Source organism: Cupressus sempervirens, chromosome 2 (assembly GCF_028749045.1).
Source record: "Cupressus sempervirens isolate cs-2001-9-10 chromosome 2, ASM2874904v1, whole genome shotgun sequence".
Taxonomy (NCBI): domain Eukaryota; kingdom Viridiplantae; phylum Streptophyta; class Pinopsida; order Cupressales; family Cupressaceae; genus Cupressus; species Cupressus sempervirens.
In genome coordinates, this window is record NC_143119.1 from 73,948,431 (window position 1) to 73,961,939 (window position 13,509).

At 34.8% G+C, this 13,509-nt stretch overlaps 1 pseudogene; it reads right to left on the reverse strand.

Moving 5' to 3' along the window:
• Positions 1–225: 225 nt before the first annotated feature.
• On the reverse strand, positions 226–9,974 carry LOC149571105 (DNA replication licensing factor MCM7-like; annotated as a pseudogene).
• Between the last annotated feature and the right edge of the window lie 3,535 nt (positions 9,975–13,509).

The window sequence follows — 13,509 nt, forward strand, 5'->3', positions numbered from 1 at the left end:
TAGTGAGTCATATTGTCAGTGCCTGGCAACATCAAATTTAAAAACTACAAAAAATACTTGTACCACATTAAATGCTCTTCTCTCAAATGTGAACCCTCTACATTCGAAAGGCAAGGAAGGAAAAATGGTTTTCTTTTGCTAACCATGAAACAATACATCTGTACTTTCCATCTGTCGTACATATTCCAATGCAAATACCCTCTCTGTCACATGTATAGGAAGTTTTTAGGGTTCTGCAACTGAATCATAAAATCTTAATACAGTGTACTCTTCCATAAAATACCAATCAACCAACTGAATTTGACTTCCCAGTTGAATTAATCATTTACAAGACATAGGCAATCTAGGCATTGAAGTGCCTGCAATTTTATGATAAAGTGGTGCCAAAAAGAAGTCTACAAAGTGGTTTTAGTTCCCTTGGGGATCACCAATCCTAATCACATATGTCCATTCAAATATTGGTTCACCAAAATTAAGTTAAAGCTTGTTTGTTTCAAAAATGTGACGATGCTTTGATAATAGAAGATAACACAAGTAGGTCTTGTACCTAAATGTCTTCTTTGATAGCGGGTTTTCCCCTCTTTTAACCATTAACAATTGTTTGCTCATGTGATGTACAATGTACCCAATATAATTATATCTTACGAGTTGTTTTAGATAATGAATATTGAAAATTATTTCCAAAATGTTGGCACCCACTTTCTTGTTGCTTTTGAAACCTAAACACATTGATAGCAGAGATACAATATCCTGAACCCACTGCAAAAAAAAAAATCTAATTTGTAGGGAGTTTTATGATCATGAGGCAGATTGAATGTGTCTACTAACCCTCTAATATAACAATTTTTTTTATCCGAACTTAACTTATCATATGTTTTTGCCAGCTTTTCCAAGTCAATGTGGGTTGGGTTTTGTTCTTCAAACCCTGGGTCTAATAGTCTACCAAATTCACTCTACATGATAGACAAAATTACCTCCTGTGTATTTTGATTCACAATTGCTTTTTTTTTTTTATCATAGTTTTCCGCAAAAACTATTACAAATTTTGGACAAGGGAATACTTAAGGGAATGCCAAGTGGTCAATTTGACCAGTCCACATTGCAACTTTGTTTACAATGCACCCTATCATGATGTTCAATTTAATATATTTTGATTCTTTTTGTGCATCATTTCACTTATCTTCAATTGCATATTTGATTGCCTTAATACTCCTTCCATAGATAACAAAATCCAAAATATCATGGAATTCATCAGTAAAATCTGATGTTTTAACAAGTTTGTGCATGTGAAAAACTAGTTTCTGGGACCCCTGTATTTTCTTTTGGGTTGTAATTCCACTATCAGTGCCACTCCTTTTGTATGTTTTTGTCATAGTTAAAAAATTTATAGAACTATACACAAACACAAATTATAATTTACAGACATGAATAACATTTAAACCCTAAATTGTATTTGTAATTTTTAACTTTTCAAGTTACCCAACCACTAAAAAGTAAACAATTAAGGCTTACAATGCACGATATATTGGAAATTAAACCCTAAATTTTACAACCAATACTAGTTACTAAACTATCAGTAAAAAATGTGTTCACGAATCAAGATCTTACCTGGAAAGTTGAAACTCTAATTGATAACTATTCTATGTGATGTTATGAGTTATCTAAGAATACTAGGTTTTTGATGCTCACAACTCCATTGCTTTTATTTTATCTTGGTCCTTGGATTGGTAATTTGTGTACACTATAGAAATCCAAGTTTGAATAATGAAAACTAAACCTTACGATATGCACAAAAGCAAATTACTCAAGCATGTGTTTGATATTAATTCTAAAATACATTATACAATTGACAATTGGTATTATAATTATTTGTGAAACCATAAACATACGATGTTATTGCTGATCTCAGATTGGTTTTGACTAATGAGTGTCTACACACTTAATTCATTTACTTAATTCATGCCAAACAAGTAGTACATGCCGAGCACAACACGAATATAATCGTGCATGCCGAGTCCACAATGAGTGTCAAGCCACTCATGCACTGAGTCACTCAAGTACCAAGCAAACAATGTATGTTGAGTGATTTAGGAGCCGAGTAAGCAGAGCATGCCAAGTGATACAGATGTTGAGTCACAATATAGAAGAGAATATATGTATAGCATCAGAGACTTTAGATGCCAAGTAAGACAGTTTTGTCAAAGTTGTTTGTATTGGCACAAACAACTATGTAAATCATTTTTGAGCCGACTTAAAGATTGAAATACAATATTTTGGAGATAAGGATGAATCTTAATTTGGAATCCCTATGAATTGCATCTAGCCAATTAGGAAAAGGGAAGGATTAAGTAGCAAAATGGATGAATCACAGTTGTTGATTCATACCTAACCTTAAGTCACCTAAGTCTTTTTAAGGAGGAAAAACCCTAAACTTTCCAAGGTGTATGAAGGAGCAAAGAGAGAAGTTTGCATGCACAAACAAAGCATTCACAGTGACTAAGGAATTGTGAATTGAAAGATCATTGCAAAATTAGTTAAAGGAGAACAAAGGAAAGGAAAAACATATAACAATGAGACATTTTATCAAGAAGGATCAAGAGTACATTAGTTTAGAGGTGATCTATCATCAAGCAATCAAATGCTAACTACAAGATCAATGCTGAGTCATTTTAGTAGGTGAATTAGTTGAATCTCTTAACAAAGTAGTCCTAAGAGGCTACATTGAAATCCTTTAACAGGGTGAGACCTAACAGTCTTTGTAAGCCTTTAACAGGGCAAACCTTTCACAAGGTAGATCATGTCTCATGATCAAACATTTTAACTTTCATTGGATACACTTTATTACTGTAGTAGTGAAGATTTGTGGATATCATCCTCACCCCAACTTTACCTTCTCATTGGAGGGTTTATGGGTAATCATATTTGGTGTCATATATGTGTGAATGTTTACTTGTTTAGATGTTTTAGATTTACACGTTTTACACAGTATTTTAGTTTACTTATTAAATGTATGAGATGGATGTGTGGTGAATGTTTTAAGGGTCAAAGCTTGAACTATTGATTCACCCCCCTCCCCCCCCCAGAAGTTTACCTTTTTATTGTAATTCCAAGAATTGGTATCAGAGCCTAGTTCTCTAAAAATGAAGCTTCATAGCTTTGAGGAAAGATCTTGAAAATGGAAGTCTACAAGTTTGGAAAGATCATTGAGAATAAAGAAATTGAAATACAACTCATTCTACATCAACTAGATGAAGCAAGAGAAAAAGTAAAGAAATCTTTGAAGAGAAGGAAGGAAATTGCTATTGAGGAGAATGACACACAATACAAAGAAATGGGCATTGCTAAGCTATTTGCTAATGGAGACACAAATAAATTTGATATAGCAATTGCAAATCTAATGGAAAAGAATAGAGTCCAAGCTGAAGAAATTAGGAACTTCAAGTTGGAGCAAGAATCACAAGCCATACTGATATGTGAAGTGATTGAACAGAAGAAGAAAGCTATGGAAGATAAAGCCATGATTGAAGAAGACAAAATAATTTTGACTAGCATACTAGAAGAAAAATCATCGAAGCTAACTAAGATTTCCAACATGCAATTGGATACTTTGAGTCAAATGATGAATGCCAACTATGAATTGAATATCAAGGACATTGAGATAACAACATTGAAACTACAAAATGAGTAATTGAAGAGTGACCTAAAAAGTGAAAAGGAATTTTATGAAATTTTTAATAAACTTAATGAAGCCATCAAATACTTTGAGCAATTATTGAGATCCTTGAGATCCAACAATGATACATCTAGACCGGGATACACAAGTACTAAAGAAGGAGAATCATCCAAAAATGCTGAAGAAAGGAACAACAAAGGTAAGAACTCTAAACATACTTTTCATAATTGTGGTAAGAAAGGGCATACTGCTAATATATGTAAGAGCAGGACTAAAAATCAGAATGTCAAGCATAAAAGCATGGTTCAATGTCATAAGTGCAACAAACAAGGTCATCAAGAACATGAATGCAGAACTATGACCATGCACACACAAAGATTTCAAGGATATTGTTACAACTATCAGAAGTATGGACATAGAGCTTTTGAGTGCAAATCCAAACCCATGTGGTCATCAAACAGGAAAACAAAGGTAAGGAATAATGGAAACTCTTATAACTAGGATTATAATACAAGGTATAGTTGTCATTATTGTCAAGAATATGGACATGTTCCTGAAAATTGTATTAGAACACACTTCAGAGGTGACTACAAAGGTGGTTGAGTCAAACCACGTGTTTTAGCTGTTTAAAGATTGGTCACATCAGTCGATATTGTCCAACGAGGTCAAAGGCACCAATTTGTGAGTTTGATAAAGGCAAAGGCAAGGTAGATGTTGAAAATGTCAAAAATGAAATGAGAAAGACATGAAAGAAAAAGGATGATTGTAGCACATCAAATGGAAAACGGATCACTTCACCCAATGGGTCAGGTGATCACACCTCATCAAACTAAGCAATCAAGAGGCATGTGGCACTGATATTCATAAGTTATATCATATATTACTTCCAAAAGAACTTAGTATTGAAAAGTCTACATAAGCATGAATAAATATGCAAGATGTTATTAGGAATCAAAGAAAAATCTTTAAGTTTTTCATGTTACTTCCGAGCATGAAAAGTTTCCTATGAATGTCGAGTGAAATATTGGAGGATGTCTAGCTAACAGACTAGCTAGTTGATGTTGAGCTTGTAATGGTTTCTGAATGAATAAAATGCTAATGGATGCCGAGAGAGCCTAAAATTGGTTGATGTCGAGCTTACAATCGTGTAAGAACTCAACATTAATTATAGTAGTCCAAAAGGGTATTTGATCAAGAAAGAGCAAGGAGAGATAGAGGTTATCAAGAAATTCATCAAAAAGTGATTGCAGAAAGATTTGAGTAGCAATTCAAAACCATTTCATCAGATCTTGCAAGGTATTTATCAAGTGTTGAGTTATGTTGTGTCTATTTTCGTAAACCCTCACTAATACATTAGACCTCAATTTGCGACGTTAATTTGTGACGACAAGAAAAGGTAATGTGTTTTTGGCTTTTTTTTTTCAATTTTAGCCCGATTTTGTCGCAATTGCGATTATAGGCGTTGCAATTGCGACGCCAGCGGGATATAAGAGAAAAAAAAAGGTGAAAAACCCTCATTTTCATGAAATCGCGCGACACAGGGTTCTTGTGAAAGGAAAGGCGCGTGCTCGGGAGATCACTTCGGCAGCATTGAGAGGGCCAGGGCATTGAAAATTCATGTATATACATGGAAAATGTAAGTAGCAAAGGTAAAGCTCCTCAATACATTGAAAATTCATGCATATACACATTCTTTCTATTTGTTCCGATTTCCTGCAACCAATATAGACCTTTATGAAAACTATCACTTATTTTTAGTGACTCGTCTTTTTCTATGACAAATGCATTTATCCTCCTTCGTATGCATAGAGCTTACCTTCATACAGCTGGATTCAATATGATGTTATAATAATGGTACAGTCAAAGATCTTAGATGCGTAATAATCATCAAGGATATTTGACCTATTAATATATTTTATGGAATTGTTGAAATCTTTCAAAAATCAATATAATTTAGTAACATACACAATGAAAGTTAGAATATGAAGATAATGGTAGAAAATTGCAAGAATGAGCTAGAGATGAATAGATACGGGAAGACCGAAAATTCTAGACAGGTAGACAACTTGTATAAGCTCACTCTTTCAATTTTCTTTCATAATCTTCTTGTCTTGGAAAAAGGTCATGATGTACAAACCCAAACATCAACTTATTTAAGTATATGAACATAAATTAAAAAACAATGTCATCTTAGAGACTATAAATGGTTACACAAATGTACTATTTATTAGAATCTTAGTACCATTGAGATTCGAAGAATGCTTAAAAGTGATATGGTTACACAAATGTACTATTTATTAGAATCTTAGTACCATTGAGATTTGAAGAATGCTTAAAAGTGTTCTTGTTGTGGTGTAAGAATGTGGCGCATCACTCTGTGCTTCCTCTTGCCTCATGGCAGCATATGCACTGGCAATGTACTCTGTTAAATCTTTGGGTACAAAAGGCACCGTTCTTCTTGCAGCTGCTATATATGCCCTAGTGAAAATAACTCGTGAGAATGTAATTAATGCAGTCAAAATTATAGTATGTAAGTTGAAGAATTAGAATCTAAGGATCAGTCAATTACTCACCTTAGTATGGATGAATCAAGAGGAGCAAAACCCAAAGGAGGTGGCTTGCACTTTTGGTGCACATATAAGACGTGTCTAGCCATTTCCAAATCACTATCCATGTCAGCTTTGTCAAGTATCAGTCACATTAAGTCAAAACGGGAAAGCAATGCCGAAGGAAGATTGATATTTTCTGCAGGAGTTCTTCGGAGATCATACCAACCCCTGTCGCAGTTACAAGTGTCAGATCACAAGAAAGAAAATTGAAGCAATCAAAAGGGGAAAAACTGTAACAAATTTGTCACTCAATATGCTGCTAATTTGGAAATGGTATGAAATGTATTCAGCAGTTCAAATTAATAATCCCTCGTTCTTATAGAATTTGAGCATAAATACCCTTCACACTGGCCTGAAGGTTTCAAGAATCTAAGATTTAACAATTCATTTTGACATTAAACCAGATTAGAGATCAATGATTCAATTCATACCAGGCAGGATTAGCAACAGCTAGAACTGCAGTTCTTGCATTTAAAGAGGTTGTTATGCCTGCCTTTGCAATACTCACAGTCTGTTGCTCCATCACTTCATGAATAGCAGTACGGTCTGTCTCATCCATTTTGTCAAATTCATCAATAGCACATATACCCATATCTGCAAGAACCTGATTCATCCCACAAAAAATTGAAATGTTACTTCAGTAGCTCTATATGTACCAAATACAGATATTAGCTATGCCTTCCATGATCAGCCTTACAGAACATTTGACTAACATCCCAACCCACAATTACAATGCCATTAACAGGTCAATACATTGAATTACTCATACTAGGGCACCACCCTCAAGAACCATCTCATTTGTAACTGGGTCCCTTTGAACAGCAGCTGTGAGACCTACATCGCTGCTTCCTCGCCCAGTGGTATAAACTCCAAGAGGTGCCACACTGACCATGTGTTTCAACAGCTGACTTTTTGCTACTCCAGGATCTCCCATCAAGAAGACATGCAAATCGCCCCTAATCTGTGAATTCAATGAAAATTAGCTATACAGTTCCTTGAGTAGAAACAATTGGAATTGATGTGAGTCGGTAGATATTTGGCTCTAGCTACAACCAGTTGTACTATTAAGGTCACACCTACTGCATCAAAAACAAGGGTAACTTATCCAACCAAGAATACATGAAATATAATAGAAATCCATCAGTTGTAATAATGAACAGTTCATAATCTTAACTTATAGGGATGCTACCATTTGAAATTCATCAATCATACCTTCATACCATCCTTCAGTTTCTTAGTGGGAGCACCCACAAGTAGAAGCAATAGAGCTTTCTTAACATCCTCATGAACAAATATTTCTGGAGCCAAAGAACGTGCAAGCTTGTTGTAAATGTCCCCATCCTCAGCTAGCCTTTCGATTTGTTCTTGTTCATCACCTTGCAGAACATACCTAGAGTGCAAAGGAATAAACACTATTTAAAAAAAAAAAGGTAAATCGGTAAGATATAACACAAGATTACAGTTACATAAATCACAGAAGCTTATTACCAATTAATATCTACCAAAATGTTCCAATGAAAGGCCACGTGACTATTGACTTGTGTGCTCGGCAGCAATTCACAGGCTCCATCTTATGAAAAAAAGTACAATTATAGTTCTTGGAATCATAGACCTAGTCCAAATACAGATTGATTGCTTATGCAAGTACTAAATCTCAATGGTTTGGCAAATGTGTTTGGTTAAATTGCAAAAAGATTTTTATAGAGATGGAATTGATAGTGAGATTCAAAGGTTTTTGGCCAGGCCTTGGTGAACTGAACAAATAGATATTGGAGTTGGAGCTCCTTTCTGGAAGGAGATATGCAACTTTACCCTTGGACATGAGAGATTTTTGAGGTGGATATGTGAGATGGGAAGAAATTTGTGTGTGAGAATCAATGGAGCTAAGAGGATAAGCATCTATTATTGTTGAATCCTTGGTACCCACCTTTTAACCTTCTCACTGAATCCTTCAACAAGATATCTGGTTAGACTTCTAACTCACTCCCTGCAATACTAGTTTATCTTCCTCTTTTGAGGCTTTTTGGCATCTAACACCCTGGCTAGATTTTTAGACATGGACAAAGACTCTTTAGGCATCCTTCATACCATTTATGCTTGCATTCTGGTTGAGATGGATATGGCAAAAGCTCATCTAGCAGATCCATATTTGAAAATTGCAAAAGGCATTTAGGTGCAACTGCTGGATTATGACGAAATAGCAGAAAATGTTTTCAAACAGAGCACGTGGCTATAGATTGTGCCAGGAAGAGAAAAAAAAAACAAGAAACTTCACAGAGGAAGGCTTTCCCTCATCTTTATTTGGTGGGAAAAAAAAACAGTTACTGAAATGCCCAAGAAGCTTGAGTGCAAGGAAGTAGTTGAAGAGCAGTAGGACATGGATCACAAACCCACAATGGTCTCGGTAGGGGCAGAGACATTTTTAAAAGTGTCAAACCTGATTGTTCTTCAATAGTAGAGCGTAAAGATAAATAGAGCTTATAACAGAGCATGGATGAGGAGAGGTTTTACATGGGCAAACCTAAGAAGTGGTTGCAGGGTGCAGAAGGGCAAGAGGAAGAAAAGTGGGGACAAGAAAGGATGGGAGAATTGAGGAAGAAGGAACTTTTAATATGCTTCCATTTACAAGATAGGGAAGGAGTTAATCAAACTGATTTGTTGACCTGTTACAATATGATGATGTTGGTTCTTGTTAATTTACTCCAATTATTTAAGGCTATTTAGATAACTTGTGTGGCAAATTTAACTGGAGACATGTCCCTCCATAACATACTGATTGTACCCAATTTGTGATTTTTGATATTTTCTTCACTGATAATACAGAGTTACTCTAGAATCATGCTGGCTACTCATACTGGATAACGATGTTTGGTCATTTTGTCAAATTGCAGCAATGGGCAAAACTAGTCCCTGATTGAGATTTATCAAAATAACAAGCTCATTATGAAAAGTTGAGATCTGTCAGAACTAGTCTCATATCAAGTTTGAGACTTTTCAATGTCACGAGCTTATTATCAAAATTTGCAACATGCGAAAACAATAAGATCAATATCTAAGTTTGAACCCTATCAAGACAATTGAATTAGTCCATGCAAGTTTAAGCTGCCATACTAATAGACCTATTAGCCTTCAAATCAACAAGCAAATGTTTCCACCAAAATACTAGGCCACCAAAATACCAGGCCAAGAGAAGTTTAAGTAATTCAAAAATACTGCTTAATGTCATTATAGCTGATGTTAATGTGTCAATAACCAAGGTTAGCTCATATACAAGCCTTGTAAACAATTTTTCAGTTATTAATGAATATAGTAGTTAAACCATCCTGCTGCCTAAAAATGTAATCACTTTTTCTATTAGGAATGATTTTGACATTTGATCAAATCTATTTTTACTATTCCCCTATTGGTCTTAGCATAAAGTGTGATATAGCTTCACTGATGGTATTTCTTATATGAAATGAGGATCATGTCTGGAAAAATAGAAGTCCTTACAAAACAAGAAAGAGAAAATTTAATGACATACGAAAAGCTAAAACTCACTCCTCGTATCTTTTCTTGAAATGAGTAATTGACATCGTTTCCAGGTATGTATCAGCCACCAAACCTGCTTGCATGGCTCGAAAGCTTGTGTAAGGCATAGGAAGAAATATTCCAGAGATCTCCACAAGATCATCTGGCCCAACCTGGTCAAAATAAAATCTAGTTATGGAAAAATTATATATATGTTATCAACTTGAATTTTCTATTAAAGGCTCTCATGCTGAATTGAAAGCCAGGTAAAGAAAAAGATATTATACACTATTTTGTTGGTACCCTGTGTAGCACAACAAACTTGTTCTTACTATAAGAAAATTTTCTTTTCTTTTGTTTCATTGCAGATCTTCTGCTTGCACGAAGGTCTCTCCCCATCATTGGACACACTTGATAACATTCAAGCTTTGGATCGCATACAGGAAGTGCATCTGTACACATAAGTATAAACTTCTTCTTTTCCCGCAACACATATAACAACAATTTTAAGTGCTCGCAAGGTATATACTTATGAATAAATATTACATCCTGATTTGAATGTATGAAAACAATGATCATTCCTTTTAAGCTTCATTCATCTTGAGGTGCAATTCACAAACTCAAGAATACTGACTTTTGTTCTTCAGGATACCTTTAGGGGAAGAGTATGTGAATGCCCCCTCGTGTTTGGAGTCCAGTTTAGAGGAGATGGCTATTTACACTGCTAAGGTTTGTTGAATCTAATTCTGAATAACATTACTTGCTATTGTTGAATCTAATCTAATGTATATTTTAACTAGACTTGTAGCTTATATGATTTGAAATTTTTGTTAGGCCTTGTAGTTTGTATAATTTGATTGCTGGAGAGCTTCTACAGCTAAGCAAGAAGGCCGTTGCACAAGTTATAGTCGCGCGCTCGGGTATGAAAATTGTTTTTTTTTATTCTAATGTATATTTTAACTAGACTTTTAGCTTATATGTTTTGAAATTGCTTTTAGTGGCTTAATGTTGTAAGGTCTCTTGAAATAAGACCTTCAGGTGGTTGGTCAAAGTTTTACAAATAATCTTAGGAATAAAGTCAAAGAAAGTATTTTTAAAATATTAAAGTATTTAGCTAGGTCTAAGAAGATTTGTGTACTTTCGACAATTTTGCTTAGTTTTTGAAAGTTGCAGTAGACCGAAGTTTTCATAGCCCAATTTTTGCTTCCTGCAAAGAACGATCATGTCAGATAATATAAGTGAAGAACAAAATAGGGAGACAATCGCTAGATTGTGGTCTAACTTGAAAAGAAAAGGTGATGGAAAATGTTATTGTCCTTGCAATATTTGTAAGGGCTTAAACCGTAGAAGACTGCTAATCAAAACAGTTAAGAGACATTGTAGGGAGAATGGTCACATTGAAGGGGGGCATGACTATCATCCATTGGTAAGTCGTTCATTATATCATTTTAACAATTTATATACATATGAAATCACTTGATGATGAGTTGATGATCATGGTTTATTTATGTTAATCAATTTTATATAGGTTGATCTTCCCAGCGAAGTACATGATATGAACCACAACAATCCGAAGAATATGGTTTTTGAAGTGGAGGAACATGGAGGTGCAAATATCCAAGGTGAAGATAATGATCCCATGGAAGATGACGATCATGCGCTAGAAAACACAATTGAAGAGGATGGTATAAATACATTGATCCATGACACATCTAGTCCAAGCGTATCTAATGATGATGATGATGATGATGATAGCCTCGATGTACCTCTACTTCAGAAGGCATACGAGCCCCTATACAAAGACTCCCAAACAACTCTTCTCTCTGTTGTATTGTTGTTGTTGAACTTGAAGGTTATGAATGGTTTATCCAACATAACAATGTCCCGTATGTTAAGGTATGCCATATATGTCTTTATAGTTAACAAAGGGTGAATAATGTACCACTAATATTGTTTATATTAACAACTTATATTTTTTTTTGTAGATTGATAGGTGAGTTTCTGTTACCATCATCAAATATTCTACCTCGCTCATATCGAGAATTAACTACTGTTATGAAAGATATTGGAATGGAGTATGAAGCAATACATGCTTGTCCCAATGATCATATTATATATTATAAAGAACATGAATTTGCAACACAATGCCCTGTATGTCATACGAGTAGATATCGAACAGATCGACTAACAAAAAAGGTGCCTCAAAAGGTTCTTCGTTACATCCCCATTATTCCACGGATGCGATAATTATTCAGGTGTAGTAGCTTGGCTCAATTTATGGATTATCATGCACGCAATAGAAGTCGAGATGACATTATTCGAATCCTTGCAGATGGTTTAGCATTTATGCACATAGAGGAAAAGTGGCAACACTTCAAAGAAGAACCTCATAATCTCAGGCTTTCATTGGCAGCGAACGGTGTCAATCCATTTGGAGAGATCAGATCTGTTTACTCGGTGTGGCCTGTTTTTGTTATCAACAATAACATTCCTCCATGGATGTCAATAAAGAGGGAGCACATTATGTTGGTAATGATTGTTCCAGGTATCTTATCATTTGATAATTATTAATTTACATGTACTTACAAATCTTGTAGTAAAACGGTCACAATAACTATGTAATGTTACTATTCATTCAAGTAGGTAAATATCAATTAAAAGATATGAATGTATACATTGAGCCTCTTATCGACGAGTTGGTGGAGTTATGGAATGGTGTCACTATGTATGACGTGTCTAGACCAATACGACAAAGAAAATTTCAATTCCATGCAATAATTGCATGGACAATACATGATGCCCTAGGGCTAACACATTTTTGTGGTATGTTATAGTGAATTCAAGTTGCGCACAATAATTCTAATTATAAAAATCAACATATTTAATAATCCAATTACATCATTATCTTGTAGGTCTTCAAATAAAGGGAAAATTTGCATGTCCAGTTTGTGGTCCAAAGATGAAATCTCGTCATTCAAAAAGTTTAGGAAAGTAGGTGTTTGATGAGTGTAGACACTTCCTCCACAGGAATCATAAGTATCGAAGTACGAAAAAACATCTTTTCAATGGGAAAGAAGAGACTACATCAAAGCCACGAAGAATGACACCTCGCCTATGGAAGTTGGAATATAATAGAATTAATCGTCGAGGTAATGCCGTTCCACCTAATGGTTTATGTTTGTAATTTATATATTTCTATTGTGATTTTTGTTGACTAATTGTGTAATTGATGATCATGAAGGTCGTCAAGGCAATACTGACAACCTTCCAAAGGGACTAAAAAGCTATCCCAGACAATTTAGTAGGTTGCCCTACTACAAGCACTTACAAATTGTGCATTTGTTTGATACTATGCATATTGGAAAGAATATAACAGAGACATTGTGGAAAATATTGGATGGAAGGCGTGACAAAGAAAAAATTGTCAAAATTTGTAATGACATACATGAATCCAATCATGCATTGAAAAATTTCATTCACTCAAATAGCAACAGAGATCAGATTAATATAAGTGCCCTTCCATGGTTATTAATGGAGCAGCAAAGTGATGCCATAAAAGAAGTCATACGAAAAATTCGATTTCCCACAGGATTTGCTGCGGACATAAACAATCTCATATCAAAAAAAAGTGAATTTGGGCCAAGGCTCAAAACGCATGATTGGCATACTTTCGTCAAGGTAAGTTATGTTCTTCTGTATTTACAATATATTCATAAA